The sequence below is a fragment of the Protopterus annectens genome, chromosome 12.part0 (assembly GCF_019279795.1).
Source record: "Protopterus annectens isolate FY-2018-M chromosome 12.part0, PAN1.0, whole genome shotgun sequence".
Taxonomy (NCBI): Eukaryota; Metazoa; Chordata; order Ceratodontiformes; family Protopteridae; genus Protopterus; species Protopterus annectens.
The window spans coordinates 662922040-662944114 of NC_056746.1; positions in this window are offsets into that span (position 1 = coordinate 662922040).

Here is a 22075-nt window from a genome sequence, read left to right on the forward strand (position 1 = left end):
TTCCCAGTGATGTATACCAGCAGCTTTGATAGGAAATGGAACTTGGATTAAATCTGTTTTTCTTTTAGATCTTTATTAATAGTATTGCATGATTGTCTCTGTTGGAGGAAATTTGCTTAATAGTCTGGAATGAACCACATATTTCTTTGTCATCAGAGCATGTTAGTTTTGTTGTTTGGGCACTCCTGAGGATCTACTCTTTTGATTTGCATGAGTGTGCCATGCATAATACATGTCTTGAATTGGTGCTTGCCCCATGAATTTTCCTTCTTCTGTTTAGTCTATATATTTCCAGATCTAGTAATTTTGGATGGTTTTAACTGAGACTTTATCAGCATTTTTAAAGCTACTTAGATTTCCCCAGCTATTTTTAACTGATTTCCATGATTCTTGAGTTTTCCCTTCCTGATCCATTTTCCTACATATTGGTCTCATTCTTATTTTTTCCCCACTTTTTTGATTTTCACCTCCTCTTCCAGTATTTTCCATCTATCCATCTGTATTTTGTGATTTTCCTCTGTAGTTATTTTGTTCTTCTTGTAGTTTCTTAATTTTCTGTTGATGGGCCTCTGTTTTCCATAGGAAAGCTGTATCTTTAAGACTTTTCCACCATCTTAATTAATCTTCCATATGTCTGCCACCAGGTTCCCTTCTTTTTAAGATCCATTGTTTCTCTTTCTTTTATGGACTACCCTCTTCTGCTTTTATTTTATTTTTTTTCATGTCTACTCACCCTTAAATTTCTGTATTTTAATTACTTAGGCCAGGGCTGAGTTTAGGATTAGTCAGCAATCTTGGCTGGTTCCTCCCAGGAAAAGAGACCAGGATTTAGCAAGACCTGACTGGCCCACCAAAGGATTTCCTTCTTGATCAAATTGAGCACTGTAACCTGGTAAGACAAGGGATGGAGATGCTTGATCCAAACTAATTGGATAAACCATTGGATTTTCCTCATGTATAGTCTGGCAAATGGGATCATTAAGATGGAGGAAGCCATGAAACCCAGAATTGTGAGAAAGTGTGATGGACCAGATTTAGAAAGTGAGCTCGGTAAGATCATTAAGATGGAGGAAGTCATGAAACTCAGAATTGTGAGAAAGTGTGATGGACCAGATTTAGAAAGTGAACTGGGTAAGATGACTATACGTGGATTCACAGATACGATTAGGGAGCATGTTATGGCTATAAAAAGAAAGATGTTAGCAATGCCTTAGCCAGACATTCCTTAAATTGTACTGATTTCAAGAAGTTTCAGTTTGTGGTGTTAGAGAAAGTTAATAATAATAGATTTGTTTATACTTCTAATACTTATTTAGAATATCTGGAACTTAAATGGCAAATATTTTAGATCAGACACCTGGCCTGGTATTAATGAGAAAATATATATTGCATGTTTTTTAAAGTTTAAAAACATTTAATAAGAGAAGTATATGTTAGATAGTCATTGTTGTTTTAATGTGAATTAATTGTGTCACTTTATGTATGTTTTTTAGATAATTGTGTACTGTATTCTTAAACCTTAGGAAAAACTGTTTAACATTTATGAGATTGACTGCATTGTCATTGGTGGATTTGTAATTTAATTAGTTAATTAGGTATTTAAGTGAGCAGTTGGGAGTATGTTAGTTTCTGAAGTTCTGTGGATTAAATGAATGAAAGCGCTAAAACTACCTCTGAGTCTGGTTGCCATTTTGTTTTTTAAGTTGTTGTTTTTAGTTGGTCTCTTTTAGTGTTTAAGCACTTATTTGGTCTTTGCAGTTTCTGGACATTGCTTTACTTTGAAATTATATTTCATCACTGGTTGATATTGTTGCTTTGCTACAAAAATAACGTTTTAGTTTTCCAGGTGTTTGGAAAGTTTGATTCACCGGAATTCTAATTAGACATCTAACAGAGTGGCTGTACAGCTTTAACATGAATGCCGACAAAATTGGTGACCTCACTTTGCATTCTACGCTGGAAGGAGTCTCCAATCTCACCAAACAGTTGGCTGGTGCTATTGAGCAAGCACAAACAGTGCTAAAGCAGCTAAAAGGAAGTTTCAGAGTCCTCCACAAGCGTGGTGAAAGTTCCGATGTTTTTCTTTTATCTTCTTCAGATGAAGGAACTGTTATTGCAACAGAAACAGATTTTTCTCAACAGACGCTTGCTAAGGTCATGCAAGAAGAAGAACATAACCCTGTTGGAGATGTTAACTCATTGGGATAATCTGAGAGGTTTGTAGACATGCCTCACAATTATTTTGACTTTAAAATGCATTTTTTGATATGGAAAAGAATGTTCTGAAATTTAAAACTTTAATACTTGAAAATCATTACCTCAACAAATGTGTGGAGTTAAAAGTCATAACACTGGGGCTTAGAGTTTACAATTTCCAAACAACATATCTGTTAATGATAACATTTATGGCATAGTGAAAGAAATATATAATAAAACTGGTCTGGAAGTGTTAAAAGCCCCAATTGCATGGGATGCAGATAAAATTAAATCACTAAAAGAACAGATCTGCATTATTGATGCCAAGCTTAACAAACATGCTGACATTCATATGCTTCACTATTTGTATCGAAATTCATTTGAGAAAATTGAAAGGCTTGCCAGTAATATCACAAATAAGAAAAAGAACTAGGGACATTAAAAGCTATCAGCTGGGACAAGCCTTTCTTATTAAAAAGAAAGGACAAAAACAGGGTGCAGACATATTCACTTCTCATGGAAAGAAAAATATGATGACTAATAACCTTGGTAGACTGGATTCCTTTACCCATGGTGAAACTGTTGATGTACCACAAAATGGTTCTGGGGAGCAACATCGGGACATTTTAACCAGTGAGTTCAGTGAGTCCATTGACATTTCTTCTTCCTCTTCTCCTTTGTTTTTTACGACAGGAATGGAAGCAAGCAGTTTGCCTCTGAACCAAGAAGCTCTATCTGTGGTGACCAAAAAGAATGGCAAAAGCAAAGGATGCTAGTTAACAATTGTCATATTTTCAGTCTGAGTAGTACATTCTTTTCTGATGTAGAGATAGAATTATTGACAAAAGTTTTTTTTTCTCCCAGCCAACAATGCATCTGTTGTTAATACCTTGATTGATTTTAAACTGTATATAAAAAAGTTGAATCTCAAGTACATCTTTAATGACGTTAACATCAAAAATGTTACATTTAAAAGAGCTAGTAACTATAATCCTGCATTATGTCACACATTGAATGTTTTCTCATCTACTTGTGAGACAGATATTAACAATTGCTTACAACGAGTTACACACCACAGAGTCAATAACAAATATTGCAATTTAAGTAAACTTGGAATTGCAGCCTTAAAGAATTTAGGTAGTTATACTAATTTAAGATATATGAAGGCAGATAAAGGGCAAGGCATTGTTATCATGGACAATGTGAAATATAAAGAAGGCATCTATAATTTCTTGTTAGATGAAAATAGTTATCAAAAAGTGTCTAAAAGTACTGTGAGAAATACTTATAAGGGTATAGATTTAATATTGTTTGATCTATTACATTAAGGGTATATAACTTTAGATTTGTTTGAATTTTTGATGGTAGATGAGCCACAGTTGGGCTGCCTGTTTGGAATACCAAAGATACATAAAAATTTGGAACAATTGCCCTTCAGACCCATAGTGTCAGCCCCCTTCAATAAAACCTTTAAAATATCTGCCTATTTAGATTAGCTGTTGAATCTTTTAGTGCATAAAAGTAAATATTATATAAAGGATTCATGGATGTTTTTGGATGAGTTGAGAACCTACCAGTTCAAAGAAAATGAGACCACTATATGCACTATAGATATTAGTTCTTTCTACACTTCTATAGATCAAGAAGAATGCCTGGAGTTTGTCAGATCATTTCTGAGAAAATATTGCAGTAACTGTAGGCTTGATGTGTTCATTATTTGTCAATTGCTAGACATAGTATTAAAACATATTTTTTTTTATGTTTGACAACAATATATTCCAACAGAAAAGTGGTGTTACAATGGGAGCCCAAGTGGCTCCGGTGTTCTCTAATTTGGTTTTATGCTGGTGGGAAAGGGAATACTTGGCTAAGATCCCTCCCTTTTGTCATGTTAATTTTTATAAAAGATACATTGACTTTTTGTTTTTTTATTTGGCCCAGTGATAGAGAAGCCTTGCATGAATTCCTGGACCAAGTCAATGAGAGTGTTAGATGGCTCACTTTCATTTTAAGTGAAATGGGAGGATCTGTCCATTTTCTGGACATCAATATTGAGTTAACACTAAATAAAACAGTTTGTAAGTAACATTTTCAGGAAAAAACACATTTACTAATAACTATCTGCCTTTTGGCAGTTTTGATCCTGTATTTATGAAATTAAATGTCTTTCATGGGGAAATTGTCAGGTTGAGTCATTTAATTAGTGATGGAGACAGAAAAAGTTATCAAATTGTTTGAAGAAAGGGGATATCCTCTAAGTAAGTTGACAGTCATTTCAAATAATGTTAAAAAATTGATATACGAAAGATTTCCACCAATTATTAAGGCAGGATTTATGCCAAAGAACATGAGGATGACAAAAGATTCACTTGTTTTTTTCCTGTTCCCTTAAGTGTTGAAGGCACTAATAGCAGACAGATTATAATTGACAAATGGAAAATATTATTAGGAAATCATGAATTAGTAAAGATTATTGGATGCAAGTCCAATTTTATATGTAAAAAACTAGGAACTTAAAACAATTTTTGGAAAGTTCATCTGATTTAAGGGGCGATGTACAAATAAATAAAAAATTAGGAACTTTTCCATGTAATGGATGTGCAAATTGTCGATTTATTCTTTTAACAAGTAAGTTTTATTTTGAACATGATAAATATTTGTTTGTTGCTAAAGACAGATGCACTTGCCACACAGAGGGCTTAGTGTATGTTGTTGTTTGTTCCACAAGTAGATGTTTCTACATAGGAAAAAAAAATATGTGTAGATTCTCAGACAGGATTAGGGAACATGTTATGGCTATAAAAAAGAATGCCTTAGCCAGGCATTCCTTAAATCATACTAATTTCAAGAAGTTTCAGTTTATGGTGTTAGAAAAAGTTAATAATAATAGATTTATTTATACTCCTAATGCTTATTTAGAATATCTGGAACTTAAATGGCAAATATTTTTTTAGAGCTGACACCTGACCTGGTATTAATGAAAAAATATCTATTAAATGTTTTTTAAAGTTTAAAAACATTTAAATAAGAGAAGTATATGTTAGATAGTCATTGTTGTTTTAATATGAATTAATTGTGTCATTTTATGTACAATTTTAGATAATCATGTACTATATTCTTAAACCTTAGAAAGAACTGTTTAATATTTATGAGATTGTCTGCATATTGCATTGTCATTGGTGGATTTGTAATTAGTTAATTACGTATTTAAGTGAGTAGTTTGGAGTATGTTAGTTTCAGAAGAAGTTCTGTGGATTAAATGAATGAAGGCACCAAAACTACCTCTGTGTCTGATTGCCATTTTGTTTTTTAAGATGACACTTTATCTGGGGGGAGCTATGTAATTGAGGGAGTTGTCTAGAAAGTACCTTAGAAATGCTAAAATGTGAGATGGGTATAAACAAGATTTTTTTCAGAATTAGCTTGAACCCCAGACTGCTAAAAAATTTTAAGGTGAGCTTAAGGGTAACTTGTAGTGTATTGATGGCCAGTCACTTGGCATCAAATCAGTTCAGAGAACAATTACTCCAATATAAAGATAGATCATCACCTGAGAGTCCAACCATATGGTTCTTAACCACTTATGGGCGTAATACTAAAACGTTCATGGAAATCATTAATAGACATTGGAATTTGCTGTTGGCAGATTCAGGGCTTGCCAACATTCTTCATGAAAAGTGTGCCTTCTCATTTCGTAGGGGCAGGACATTTGGCTCGCATTTTAGCCATTACAAGTCATGGCAGGGTTTGCACACATCTAAACAAAGTACAATTTTGGGCCCACCTCCAGTGGGCTGTGTCCCATGTGGACATTGCACACATTGCAATAAGGTCAATAAATCCCAAACATTTTCTAGCAAGAACACTGCAGTGGTTTATGATATTAACTTTCTAGCCAATTATAATACAGTGATTTATTTAGCTTTGTGTTCATGCTCTGCTTTTACATTGGACAAACTCCCAGACAACTCCGACTACGAATGTCGGAGCATTTTAGTTATATCAGGCAAAAAAGAATATCTAGTGCTTTATATAAACATGTCATCATACATAAAACTGCTGATTTTAGATTCACAGTTATTGATAGAATTGTAGGAGATAGAACTCACAAAACTGGCTATCATTCCATGTTGAATAACAAAGAAAAGAAATAGATTATTAAACTGGGTGCACTATTTTCCCCAGGACGTAATGAGCAATTTTAAGCAACCAATGGGAAGCAACTAGTCTATATTTAATAAGGGACAGCATCAGTATTTGTTAACTCTGACACTGAGGAAGGCTAAATGTAGCCAAAACCGGTCTGTTAGTTTCTTATTTTTTTGCAATTGCTTATGTACTGGTGTTGGCTTTGGTTTACACCTTGAAGGATTAAACAAATTTTGCCAGTTTGTGCTGGCCTGGTTTTTTGGGTTGAGCTTAAAGGTAGCTAAAGAAGTTTGGACTGATGGAGCTTAGAAGAGACAATCATCCAAATATAGAAAAAATATGGATGTCCGAAAGTCAGAAAAAGGCTAAAACTAAGGCTAAATACTATGAAAACTCTTGGAACAGTAGAAAGATCATACAATGAAGATGTAACTGGGAAATGTATGCAAAAAAATCTTAGGTAATAGTTGTACATTTTGTGGATTAGGATGTGCAGGTGGACTTCTTTTAAATCCAAGATTACTAGAAAAGCCTTGGAAAATAAAAGGGGAAAAAGAGCTTGTAAATTAAGCATCTTTAATTCTGGAACAAAAAAAAAAGTGTTTCGTTTTGGGAGGTAAAAATTGATCTCCTTTCCTTCTGAGAACCAGAAACATTCTGGAATAGAAGCCTTTGCTTCCTTGGGATGGAGGCACTGGTTCTATTACACCCTGAGAGAACAAATGTGGTAAAGCATGAAGGTGCAGAGAACTGGATTCTTTGGAGAATGAGGGATCTCTGATTAGGGTGAAAAGGATGGCCACTGAAGTCTGTAACTATCCTTGATTAATTTTAAAACTCAGGAATCTGATGTTATCCTTTTTCAGAAATGAAGGCTTTAAAAGAACTTGCCTGCAATCTTGGAAGAATAACTGGATGAAGATGGGGAGGGAGTTTGTGAAGGAGGCAAAGATAGTAAATGGGCTTTATTTTGAAAGTACGGTCCTTGGAATCCATTTTCTTTCCTTTTGACTCTCCCTGCCATTTCTTCTTATATTGTTGTTTAGTTGGCTTTTGCTGGGTGGCTTTAAAGAACTTTTGAAAAAAAAAAAAAGGGCAACAAGAAGAAGAAGAATTCCTTTGATATCTAGAAATATGAGACAAAAAGTTCTTTGACTGCTTACATCAACTTACCCCTTTCTCCTTCCTTCTAGTTTCTGTAATACTTCTGCTGAAGAATTGCCAAACAAAAGTCTTCTGAAAAGAGGGAATTACGCAGCTGAGCTTTAACAGCATCAGTGAAATTCTGCAATCTTGTTGATGGATTTATATGCCTTACCTTTCCATTAACAGCAGCTCTGCAGATCTGCACAGAGCACCTACTTTATCATGTGTGCTTAATAGCATGTCTATTGGCCTGTGAAACAGAGTTTACAGGGTTATTTCTAACTGGAAATATTTAGTGTCAGAGTTAGGAAGTGAAGCTAAGATTTGCTGCATGTTGGCAAAAACAGATAAAAGATACTTGGACATGTGAGCCTGGAGTCAAAGATCTATACCTTATTTCCCAGTCTAGGAAAATAATGACTATCCTTGTCATTTACAGCAAGGTTACCAGCAGAAAATGTTTAAGAAGCTCTGTCCACTCCATAGATATAATACCGGGACCTGTAACAGGGTTTCTGTAAAGGAATTTATGTGAGTCAGACACCCTATAAAATCTGTTAGCTTCTGTTTGGGCATGGGGTTGGGAATCAGGGGAAACAGAGGCATCATCTAAGGCCCCTAAGACTGGGGAATTGCTACCGGTTTAGGGTAATCCATACTTAATAATTCACAATATCTCCCCTGAGATCCTAATACTTTCCTACCCTTCCATTTAAAGAATTCCTTCATTTTCAGAATTGTATCCCTAAAAGAAATGCCTTCATTGGGAGATCTGAGGTGAATATATCTTCTAATTTAGACTTACAAGAACTAGGGCATTTATTGCGAGGTGTAGTCGAAGACCTCAATATCTGATTCAGAAAGGGCCATTTCATCTTAGGTAGAATGGGAATCAGTTTGTCATAACTGGTGTGTAGAACATATAATCTTTCAGGGAGAACCATTAACATCATTGCAGGCCATAACCTGGTATTTGGTCTCCTAAAATCACATGCAGTCTCACACACACACACACACACACACACACACACACACACACACACACACACACACACACACACACACACACACACACATCTGCACACTGCGTCTGTCCCTGAGATGTAGTTGTCAGAATAAGCATTTTCATATGTCTTTTTAGCCTATGAATAAGAAATTATAGACTTCCCTTTCTAGGCATAAGTGAATCTTAAACCACTCCATCTAACATTAGTAACTTAAAAACTCCCAGTGAAGGACAACTGCTAGTCTGAAAGCTCAAGTAATGGCAAAACCCTATGCTGGTCAAAGAAAAGGTTTTCTTTTTTTCTTTTTTTTGTCTGCTTGTGAACCAGCATGATATTTGTTCATTTTTTTTTCTCTTCAACATTCTATGAACTCATTCTTTTATGTTTTAATTTGTTTGTGGTATGATTTTGTTCACTGCACATTGCCAATAATTGTGTGCAATGCTTAAAGTGTTTAGATGATTTTTGGTTTAAAATTTTGTCCATTCATTTATTTGTTACAGTAGTGCTCTCTCCATTAAGCAAGTCTAGTATACAAGGCCATAATGTACTATGTTCCGTCTGTGAATGTAATTTTTGCCACCATTTGCTGTCCATAGGTTATCATTTGTTTGCATTTTAATAGTCTTTAGGCTCAGAATCTGGCAAAAATGTATAAGGGCTCTCTGATACCTGCTCAAGTTGAAATTGCTTGAGCATCAGTAACAAGCAGGAATAAAATAAACAGCATAATGCAGAATACTGTTTCCCAAAGGAAATCATCGCCTTTGCAGTTTCTAAATGAGTGCCAGCAACAGCGAACGGTGTTACATGGACACATTTTCAGCTAAAGCTGAAAATGTCGAATCCAAAGAACAGCGATTCCTTTCCTAGGGAAAGAAATCGCTGTTCCAATCCCCGCAAAAAAAAACAAAAAAAACACATTACACACTTCCAAACACATACACACATACCCAATCCTAATTATACCCCCCCAAAAAACCAGTAAACAATTAAATACACATATGCACATAACCCAAACATACATTTAACGAAAAAAAAAACAGTAAACATTTTAAACCATATACACTTACCTTAACCCGCACCCTAACCCTAAGGTCAGTAACTCTAGCACATTTACATAAACAGCTCCAAACACATACACACTTACCTTAATCCGAATTCTACTCCACCCAAAACAAAAGTAAACAACTGAAAACACATACACACGTAACTCAACCATACATTTAACACAAAATATAAAAATGTAAACACTTTCATACATATGCACTTACCTTAACCCACACCCTAACCATAAGGTCAGTAACTGTTGCACAATCACGCTCGGGAGCTATATCGGACAAGGGAACACACTACACTTCAGAACATGGCAAAACAACAAAGCGGTCAAGCGACCTATTTCCCAGGGAAAGAATTCGCTGAACAGCCGCTTCGCTGTTTTGCCTGTTTGCTCTACATGTGTTGACGAAAACGCATTCGACATAATATGTTCTCGTTGTACTCATAGGAACCATATATATAAGTTTGGGGGTAGTTTTTTTACCCTTCTGAATTTTGGGCATTGATTTCAGCACATTGACTTTCAGTGTTTCTTAGCAGCACCATATATAAGTAAAACCAAGTTTGCTGATCATGTAATAAAATGGTTAACAAACTAAGGAAACAACTACATCACAGGTTAAATGTAGATGGCTGTTTAAATGCATTTTGTGCCATTATTGTCTACTGTAGGCAGGAAGAATAGCTTTGAAAGCTTATGGTAAAATAGTTCTAGAAGGTGAGCATCTTATTCTAATGAAATGCTGGTTCAACAGAAAAAAAATAGATGAGTTCTCCCAAATCAGCACTTATAGAATTAATAATATTTGAACAGTCTGCACATAGTGACAATTACTGAGAAAATCACTAAAATGATGGCAGACGCATTCATCTGGGTACTTATTTAGTGCAGTATCACCAAGAATGAGAATGAAGAGTAAAAATGTTACAAATCTGTTGTGATTGTGGTTTGACTTGTCATTCTGACTTAGTTTTAAGTGCAGTTTATTAAAACAACTAATTTAAAATAATTAGAAAAACAGATGGAGCACAAGCATTCATCAGTATCGTCCACTGATCTTTCTGCAGGGTAGAGAGAGACTACAATGCATACTTCAAACTGTCTTTGATAATGTCACAGAAAGAATGTTAAAGTATAATTAAAACATATATTCATCTGATTTTACATTCTGTAAGTTGAAAAGTACTTCTGTTGCCAATTTGATGATACAAAGTTTCACTAACTTATTTATACTATTCTAAGAAGCTGTACAATAGCATAAACATCTTTCCTGAGTCTTTAATAATGGAATCTTAATAGAGAATGTAAACTTTGATTCTCAGCTGGAGTGCCTTCTGTGTGGAGTCTGCATGTCCTCCCCGCAGGTTGAGTGGCCTCCGAAAGACATGCGTGAATGGGCGTGCCTTTGCTGAAGGTTGGGCATTGGGCTGGCAACTCGGCACCATGAAAATCTACTATCAATCATTAGTGGACCGGAGTTCCGCTGTGGTGACCCCTAACCCAGAAAAGCCGAAAAGACAAACAATAGAGAATGTAGACTAATTTTAGTAAAACAGACAAAAACTTTGTGATAAGCTTGTTTCATGATTTGGTATGGAAAATCAACAGCAAGTTGCTTAGCTGTGTGCATTCAGACTGTATAGTATATCAGTGGAAACATGAAGGCATGAAGAAACTCTTTTAAAGGAGTTAAAAAATGAACCTTAAAATTTAACAGAAAATTATTTGGTTTTAACTAGTTAATTTCAGCATTTTATCAATAATGTTACTGAAGTACATGAAATGCAGGGTATAATTAAGCAATTTACAAATTTACAAGTTTCGCTTTTTCATTTGTATAAAAGTCACTTATTTTTACTCGTGATACATTATGCAGCTCCTCTACATCTGGTTGATATGAAATTCCTTCAGTGTCAGTAGACCAAAGGGGGAAAAAAGATGAAAATTAAAATGCTGATTACTGTTTCTTGTATGAAAGCATTACTGGTATGATTTCTAAGTGTGCATTGCCAATGATTCACCTCTTTTTTGAGATATCTCACTTCTTTGAGTTGGTGCAACCATTAAGTTGATATATATAAATTAGGGTTGGAGGGGCTTGTCTCCACATCGGGGTTTCTGGAGGGCTTGCCCACTGCAAAAACAATTGAGAGTCGATTGTTTTCACCCTTCAGTATTTCTGGCCTTAGTTTTTTGCTGTTTCAACTTGCAGTATCCTGAAAGTCAATGCTTCATTCTTTATTACAGGTATTAAATATGTTAAATAGGTCCATAATATTAACTTTATCCAGCTGTGCTGTGATGTTTTCATGTTACAGCATGTGACCTGTCATACTTCATCTTTTTAAGTTCCAGCAGTACACGCACCCTGTCTTCAGCATGCAGCTAGCTAACTTGACCTCATTGACTACATCAGAATGCAAGCATATCCTTGCAGAGTAAAATAGTGTTGTAGTTGACTTTGTACAGAAGTATAATTTTAAAGTACTGTTTCAGAGATTGTGAGGCAATTGCTTGAAATTGAGCTACAATATGATTGCAGAAAATGGAATATTAGTAAAAATGTATGAACCAGACATCCCTAATTTTGCTTTTCTGATAATTGAAGCTATCTTGCCTTAAATTGTTTTAGTTAGAACTTTATAAGCACTGTTTTCACATGTCTTAGTTATATCTGGTTTAGGTATGAAAATGCAATTAAATCTGTCAAAAAAGTTTGCCACTCATTTTTATATTTGTATTATTTAAGATGTTTTTTTTATTTATTTATCCTTTCAGATATATTACTTACAAGTAAGAGTACCACTTCACTCAGCTAATACTGAGTTTTCTGTGTCGCCCCATGAGTTTTAACTAAGTGAACTTGTCACATGTACCTTTGCTATTGGTTTGTGTCAGCTTCCCCATTCTTTGCAGTAAGCTAACCCCTCCCCCGGCTCTCTTCATCTGATATGTTCTGTAGTTCTATACCATGTTATAAAATTTAATGAATTTGTGGTATGTTATTAAACAGCTAAAATTTTTGCTTTATTAAGTTCACTCATTATTCAGTTACATGGTTTATCCAATTCGGGGCTTCTAGGGAAATATAGAAGTTTCAGCGTTTCATGGATGCAGGCAGGAAAAGATTAGTTTGAATTGGATGCTATTCTGTCATTGGAAAAGCACACACAAGCAAACAGGCAGACAGACACATAAATACATAAACATACACATGCACTCACACACACACACACACACACACACACACACACACACACACACACACACACACACACACACACACACACACACACACAAAGAGATGCACAGAAACACACATGCACTCACAAACACACACATCACACACACACACACACACACACACACACACACACACACACACATGTTCACTCACACACACACACCATACACACACACACACACACACACACACACACACACACACACACATACACACACAAAGAGATGCACAGAAACACACATGCACTCACAAACACTCACACACACACACACACACACACAAACACACACATACACACACACGTTCACTCACACAGACACACACACACGCACACAAAGAGATGCACAGAAACACATATGCACTCACAAACACTCACACACACACCACACACACACACACACACACACACACACACACACACACACACACACACACACAAACACACAAAGACAGAGATTCACAGAAACACATATGCACTCACAAACACTCACACATACACACACACACACACACACACACACACACACACACACACACACACACACACACACACACACACACACACACACACACACAAAAAGAGATGCACAGAAACACACATGCACTCACAAACACTCACACACATCCACACATCACACACACACACACACACACACACACACACACACACACACACACACACACACACACACACACACTCACACACAGACACACACACACACACACACACACACACACACACACACACAAAGAGATGCACAGAAACACACATGCACTCACAAACACTCACACACATCACACACACGCACACAAAGACAGAGATGCACAGAAACACATATGCACTCACAAACACTCACACACACACACACACACACACACACACACACACACACACACACACACACACACACATACACACATACTTGCACACAAAGACAGAGATTCACAGAACACATATGCACTCACAAACACTCACACACACACATCACACACACGCACACACACACACACACACACACACACACACCCTTGATTTCATGGCACCTACCTCTAGTCACTCTACAGGCTGCAATCTGCTCCATGCAGGTGAATGAATACACAGTATCAAAAGACTGCATGAACTTTTTCTTCCACATGTCTGGAATAAGTAAGTAGAGTGATTCTCTGAACCATCTGCATTATTCCTGTGCTGCTGTCATTTCTGGGGATAGGCCACACTGCTTGTTTGCCTTCGTTTCCCCATGACTACAGGATTTGCATGCAGCTTCCCTAGCAGGACCAGCCTCAAAGCTATAGCTGGTGCCCAAGTTCTAGACAATTACAAGAGTGGTCTTTGAATATCTCTAGCATATTGCACTGAAGAAATATTCTGAGCTAAGGCCTCTTCATTCCAGCAAGTCTTTTTAAATCCAAGGAAATATCTCTTCCTGTTGTCTTTTGCCCATTTGATGCATTGTTACATGGTATGGTACACTATCTATTAATAATAACTAATCTTAGTAAGAATTTTTTTCTAGTTTGCATTTTTTCTTGATGCCATCTTACATTTGTGTTATCATTAAAATGTAACTCATCTGACGGGACCCTTACAGCCATTTGAGCTTCAGCGTCTCGAAACAGAGAAACTTGAAGCCATGGGCTTGAGCAGCTGTTTTCCTGTCCACGCATCTGACCAAGCAGCTGCTCAAACTCAAATGTAAGCTCAGGGATGCAGCTGCCACAGCAGTCCAATGTCATCAGGCTCTCAACATGGAACTGGTAAGGTGGGAAGGGAAACAGGAAGAGCGGCTTTAAGTTTAATGAGTGATTAGGAGTTGGCTCAGAGTTAAGGTTAAGGATTGAAGGGGAATTGCTTGTAAGGTTAGGGGCAGGGTTCTGGGAGGGATAGTTAGCTTAATGGCAGTGCATGGGAATTGGAGAAGTTCAAGAGAGATATGACGGCACTTGCCAATATAAGTGAGTGGCAGCAGTGAAGTGTGTCACAAGCTAATGGTATGTATGCACTAGTAGTAGACCTGTATCTGACTGATAACCAGTTTAAGTGTATAGTTTGGTATTTTTCATCTTAAACCTACTTTTAGATTAGCAGGTGCTTAAAATAATGTGCCCATTACACTGTATTCTTCACAATATAATGAATGTCCACAGTTAATCAACCAGTCAGAGCTATGACTATGATGTTATACATAGTATTGAACAAGTACAGTAACATTTTCAAATTATCTCTAAACAGATATGCTATAGCGACTATAGTGATAATCTTGAAATTGCACAGGGAAAAAGTAAAACAAATGTGCAGTTGCTGATAATGTTCGGCAATATCACTGCATCTGTGATAACATGATACACTTTGATCTGCAGATTCATTCAACAACATGCTGCATATATAAAAACACCATTGAATCAGTGCGATAAAATAAGCAGGACATTTTATTGCATAACCATACCAACAATAACACTATACATAATTCTAAGATAAGAAAAGTCTTGTTCTTTTATGAGTGTCAGCTTATCTTAAAGATGCCACTTGTTTCCTATTTCTAGTGCTAGAATCTTTTAGTAAACGAATGTCAAGGTTCTTTTCAAGCAAAGCTGGACAAGTGACTAAGACAGGAGATACTGCTCAATGACCCTCAATTACTGTTCCTTATAATATAAAATAGTCACACACTCAGACCTTGAATAAAATGAGTAAGCAGAAGTAAGGATTTACGTTATATAAGTTAAAGCCCCAAGAGATCCTTACAGCATAAGCAATTGCCTGTTTTATTGACTTTTTGTCTGCTTTGCAGCATGGACTTTAATGTGATCTTACAGCAGTGACAAGGGTTTACATTTTAAAACTAAGTACACATTCACCTACCTGTCATTCAGTTTTTGGTTGTTTTATACACTGTTTGCACTCATGTATCTCAGCACTGTGATAAAAATGATAATTTACAACAAATGGAAACATCCTTCAGCAAAATTAAGTCTAGTCACCAAATTCTATGTTACTAATTATGATTTCTGGCTCTGAAAAATACAGCAGCTCTAGTCCAGAGTTCTTTTCACTCTGAATGCCAATAATCAGCTGTAATAAGTAACAATTATGATTTCAGTTGTCTGACTGAACAGTAGTGCAAAGAAATTCTGGAACTCTTACTCAAAGGATCATAGAAATTACAAGGCAAGTCTAGCGATTATTTGCACTTTGCAAATACCAATACCATTATGTTCCTCTCACTTCCAGGAGGGAAAAAACAGGTCAGGTCAGGAATAAATTTGCAAATGCCCATCCAATAAGCAAGGCTCATATTGATGGCCAGAAGAATGTCACTCTGTTTTACTTATAAGGGTAATTTATTCCAGAGGCGGGGTGATCATTGGATAATATACTGTCCCTCCACACATATTTTATTTACTGGTGAGTGCAGATTAAAATTTTTAGTTTGAGTGTTTGTAGAGCTGTTTTTCTTGCAGTAATGCAAAAGATCAAGGAGGACTGGTGCATTAACACCAAAGAATGCAAGACATAGGCCACCATGTTGAAGTCTTTTAGAGGCATAGAGAAAGGGCTTCAAGCCTGTCTCTGTATCTGAGGGTCTTTATATCAGCACTTTATTTTTTAGTACAGAATGTCTTGGTCCTTTCTAACTGCATGTTGTGTCTGGACAGGTACATGCAGAGGGGGCATTGCACTCTCAGACTGGTCTAACTAAGGCTGATACAGTGAGACAATGATTACTTTATACCTAAATATAATGCCCATTGGGGCAGCTTAGAGAGAGAAAAGGATTTTTCTGCCTACTGATGATGCATGGGCTTTGTCCATTAAGATGTCAGGATTCCTGAAACAGTGTCAGTTTAAAGTAGGGTATTAGCTATACTGTAAGCTGCAGAAAAGGTTTGTTTACCAAATTCAACTACTGTATTTCTTATATTTAATTTTACACCTTTTTTCTGTACATTGGATTGCAAAGATTAGTTCTTGTGGTGGTGATTCCATATCATGAGATGATTGAATAGTGATAACTAACTTATAGCCACTGGCAAATCTAGATAGCCATATATCTGGTTACATGGTTTGTTTATTAAATAAGCAAATACCAAAAAGGAAGGGTTCCAGTATTGAGCCCTGATGTATACCTCTAGTCACAGTCTTTCTATTGAAAGTGACACTTCCTCACCATACTTATGTCAGTTCTGCCATTCAGCGAGTTTGCGTTCCATCTTATCATGTAAGGGTCTACATTTGGGTCTTTTACCTTAATTTCAGTACTAGAATGGGGGATGGTATCTCATGCTTTTGCCAGATCTAGACATGTATATCGACCGAATGATTACCAGCTCACTACCGCCTGGACCCTTTTGAGGAAATTAACTAAAGTAAGTTTACATGATCTACCTTGACAAAGTCAAGTTGTTAAGAATCTAGTTGTATGAGGTTTTTGATATCATAGCTTATGAAGGCAGATGTAATATGTTCCATGCCTTTGCAAATTGGTCTCAACAGGCTGAAAGGTTTATAGTTCTTCAGGTCTGTGGTAAGGGCCCCTCACCATTAAACAACATCATCACAACAGCAATTCTCCATTCTTTATGGACATACCCTGTAGCTAAGCTTAAATTCATAGGTTCATAGGTTCATAGGTAGGTACTAGGCTATTGACCCTAGGGTCTATATAAGCCTAGCCAAAAAGGTACCCTGGCTTTCGCCACCCAAGAAAATTATTTTCCTGTGCCCCTGTCAAGCAGAACCACAGAAGTGCTTCCCGGGGTGAATTTCCTATTTCCCATCCAATCATCAAGATTTTTCTTGAAGAGTGCTAATGAAGAGCTTTGTTTGATATAGATAGGTAGTTTGTTCCAGAGTATTCAAAGTCTCTGGGACAGGAATCTATCCCTCCAGCATGTTCTGTTTATTGTGGTGACAAGGTTTAGGTCCCTAGAGCATGTAGCTCAGAGGGATTGGGATTTCTTTAAGTGGAGCATGTCCAACAGCTCTGGGTTTGACATAGTTTTGCATGTTAGGCAGAGATCGCCTCTGAGTAGGCAATATGCAATGGAGTAAAGCTGGAGTTTTTTTGAGACGGTCTGCGTAGGGCATCTGTTTGAGGCTGGTAATCCTCTTTGTGAGGTGGTTCTGCGGCCTTTCCAGTTGTTGTAGATGTCTTGTGAGGTACATACCAAAAGGGGCATTGTACTCTATAATGGATCTAATTTTTTTGTTTGTTTCATGTTACTAAATGTATATTCATTTTGTACTTAATTTTTTATTCTGTAAATTGTCCCTTTGAAATTTAGTATGTGTGGAGCTTTTCTCCTCGGGCCTCTACTGAAAATGGACATATATCCAGCTAGACTAGCCCGGTTAACAAATGTAAAATAAAAATAAATAAATAAATAATGAGTGATGAGTAGAGGGGAACAATGACCTCTTTTTTCCTGGATGAGAAACCTTTTGTGATGAGGTGTGCCACATAGAAGGATTTCCTGACTACTGTGGCGATGTGATTATCAAGGAAAAGACTACTGTCCACCTGTGTCCCAAGGTCTCTTATCATACTTTCAGTGTTAAATAGACTACCACCTATGTGGTAGTTCATGGGTACAGAGTTTTTACCAAAGGGGATGACAATGCACTTTTTGGCATTGAGCTTGAGGCCATGCCTATGACACCAGGCATCTGTCAGTGAGGCCTTTTTGTAGGATGTCCACATCATTAGGAGTTTCGATTATGGCTCTTAGTTTGCAGTCATCTGTGAACTTCATTAGCCAAAGACCTTCTGTGTTAGCCTGAACTTCAGAGAAGTAGATACCAAACAGGAGAGGACCCAGGACTAAACCCTGCAGTACTCCACTTGTCACTGGTCTGAAGTCAGATTTGGAGCCTGCTACTTTCACAGTGTGGGTTGTGTCAGTCATCCAGTTGGCATCCCATCTCATGACATAGGGATTTATACCTAGTTTAGTGAGTTTATCTATAATTCCAGAGTGGAGGATGGTGTTGAAAGCCTTGGCGAGATCTAGATAGGCTGTGTGAACCACCTTACCCTCATCTACAGCTTTGTTGACTGCTTCAAAGTAGTCTATCAGGTTTAGGAGACATGATCTGACTTTTACAAACCCAAACTGGGTGGGGTCCAGAGTTTGGAGATTACCAATGTCTTTGTTTATAAGTTCCATGATGATACGTTCCATTGCCTTGCAGATCAGGCTCATCAGGCTAATGGGGCGGTAGTTCTCTGGGTCCATGGTGGCTCCCCCTTTATGGAGTAGGATAACCATTGCTGTGCACCATTTAGTGGGCACAAAGCCTGAGGTGAGGCTATGACTGAACATGGGTGCCAGTTCATTCTGTAGTTCATGTAGAATGCAGTCTGGGATGTTGTCAGGTCCCATGGATGCTGTGTTCTTGGCTTTGGAGAGTGTGGTTTTTACGCGTGCAGCAGTGATTACAGGAACTTTGCATTCTTCCAGTATAGAGATGGGCCCTTTAAGGGGTGAGAGGGGAGTAAAGTTAGCACTGAACCTATCTGCCAGGATGTTGGCAATATCAGTTGGTTCTGTATATTTAGTGCCATTGTGCTCTAACTCAGAACAGATCTGAGTGTTGCCATTTAGATTCTTGACATAGCTATAGAATGCTTTGTGGTTGTCTTTAGAATCAGTGCCGATTTTGTTTTTGTAACTAGCTTTGGAGAATTTTATGAGGGATCTCAGCTTCTTACTGAGCCTGACCAGGGAGTTCCTCCAATCATTGTATTTTACTCTTTTTTGCAACAGTTTCTTTCTTCTGTTGTAGAGTTTGTTTATGGCAGGGGACCACCAGATTGGCTTCCTTTTTTGGAGGATAGCATCTTGGTTCTGTTAGGGATAGCATGATACATGCACTCGTGTAAGTGCTTATAAAGTGCATTTGTGTAGGATTCAACAGCTGTACCTCTATTGTCTGCTGCAAGGGTGTCATGAAGTTTGCCACTTCTGTCTTGAGAAGCGTGAAGTTGGGTTTGGAGAATATTTTTACAGTGGTTTCCCTAATGGGGGTAGGGGGTGGGATGTGGATGTCTAGGGTGATTAGCTTGTGGTCAGATCTGACCAACGAGGAATTGACTTCTGGTGTGGAACACCAGTTGCCCAAGTTGGTAATGACCAGGTCTAGGATATTGCTGCCCCTGTTGGGGGTGAGTATAAGTTGATTCAAGGCATTGGAATTTATGAATTCCAGAAAACGTTGAGCAAAAGAGTTTGTACATGAGTAGTTTTCCCAGTTAATTGTGGGGTAGTCAAAATCACCCATTATTAGGGTGTTGAGTAGTACCCTAATATTTTCCAGTGTATCAAGAAATGAGGAGTGGGAATCCTTGTCCAGAGTTAATTGCACTTGGATAATCTCTGATGCATTATGCTGAGCAACTAGCCTGGCGGTATGGATATCCTTGATGAATATGGACATGCGTCCGCCTTTAGTGTTTCGGTTCAGGTTAGGTGGCCAAAAGGTGTGGTATGAATTATAGCCTGGTAATGCAGGGGTGCTCTCTGGAGCCTTGAACCAGGTCTCTGTCACTGCACAGATGTCGATGTTCTCCATTTTAAGGAGTGCCTCGAGTGAGTGCATTTTGAGGTTTAGACATCTAGCATTGAGTAGCATTACCCTCAGATTTTGCTTGCTTGTACCTGTTACGGTGGTGAATTTGTCATTTGAATCTTGCCTCAAAAGGGCACTATAGGGGTGGCAAGAGCCTTAGCCAGTATCCAGAATCCCAAGGGCAACAGGTGCAGGCCATCTCTGGCAAAGCATCGTGGTCTGTCGATCATGTCATCCCAAGCAGACAGATACTGGATTCCCTTAGAATGACACCAGAAGCTTAGCCAATTGTTGCATACCTGCCTGGGCTACAAGATTGGAGAGCTCCTCCATGTCTCTTTTCATGTAGTCCAGGGAGGTACTTCTCAGGTCATTCACACCAACATGGACAATGACAGAGTCATATTTGTACTTGTGGAGTGAACTGAGTGCATGTATTATGTGGCGGATCCTGGCACCCGACAGGCATCTGACAGCAACTTTCTCCTTGTTTAGCCTGGTGAAACATCAGTGTGCTTGACTATAGAGTCACCTATGACTATAGTGTTGGGTGCGTTGTTATGCCTTATGGGCTGTGGTTGAGTGGCACATTGAGTTTGTGGGGTATGTGTCATTTGGGTTGTGTTGGGGGTGGAGGTTGCTTGCATTTCTGCTTTGGAGGTCTCTGTTGCTTGAGCAGATTTTTATTGAGAGCCTCCATGAATGTAGGTGTGTGTTTTGTGTTTCTATGTATGTGCTTTGGTGGTGTAGGTTTTGAGGGACTATGTGATGAGTGTGGTGTGGTGCCTTCTCCTCTTGACTGTCTAGTCCAATTTTGGGTGAAGAGAGCTTTGCTTCCAGTTTGACTATATAAGTGCATCTCTCACAGGTTGTAGTGTTGGGTGGTAGGAGGAAAGGGTTGTCTGTGTACATGAGGCAATTGATGCATTGCCCCAAGATGCCCAGATTCATCAGGAAGACAGGAGAAAACACTGGAAGCTGACCCTTACACATGCATGAATAGGTGCTTATTTATTAAATACTAGAAACTGTTTTCCTCTAGACAAGTGAGGAAAGTTGAGTGCTGTAGTAATTTGTAACTTATTTAGTGCTTACAATGAGTTCTGAACAAGTGCTGAGCTCAAAGAAACAGATTTGAGTGTTAAAACTAAAAAAAATGGCTAGTTTTAAGGGAAAATTTGAAGAGCAGACTTTATGGCGCCGGCAATAGTTTAACCCTAGCTAAGCGGCGATGCATAAAGTGTATTTTTTTTTAATATAACAGTAGCAAATGAGAAAACTGATTTAAACCAATTAACCAATAACAAGCTAAAAACTGAGCCCCGTTCCAGCAGTCTTCGATCAGCAATCTTCGATCAGACACATTCTAACTGCACACTCCTACCACTAGGGTGCAAGGGAACCTTCTCCAAAAAAATGGCCTGGATTAGTTCTCAGGTTATACAAACAAAGCTAGGTTCAGCAGGTCTGAATCTAGTCTATGCTACAGCAAACAAGGCGTACCAGTTTCGGACAGAAGCAGTTCAAATAAGCAGGCACAATAAGACTTTAACCAGAAACTCCCAGCTCAGAAGGGCAGAATTTACCCTCCCCTCCCCTCCCACAAGAGTGCAGACCACTGTAAAATAACTGGCCCGAAGCCCAAGTGCTTAAACCAGAACTAAATTAAACAACTTTAAGTGGTATTCTGTAAGGAGCATGTT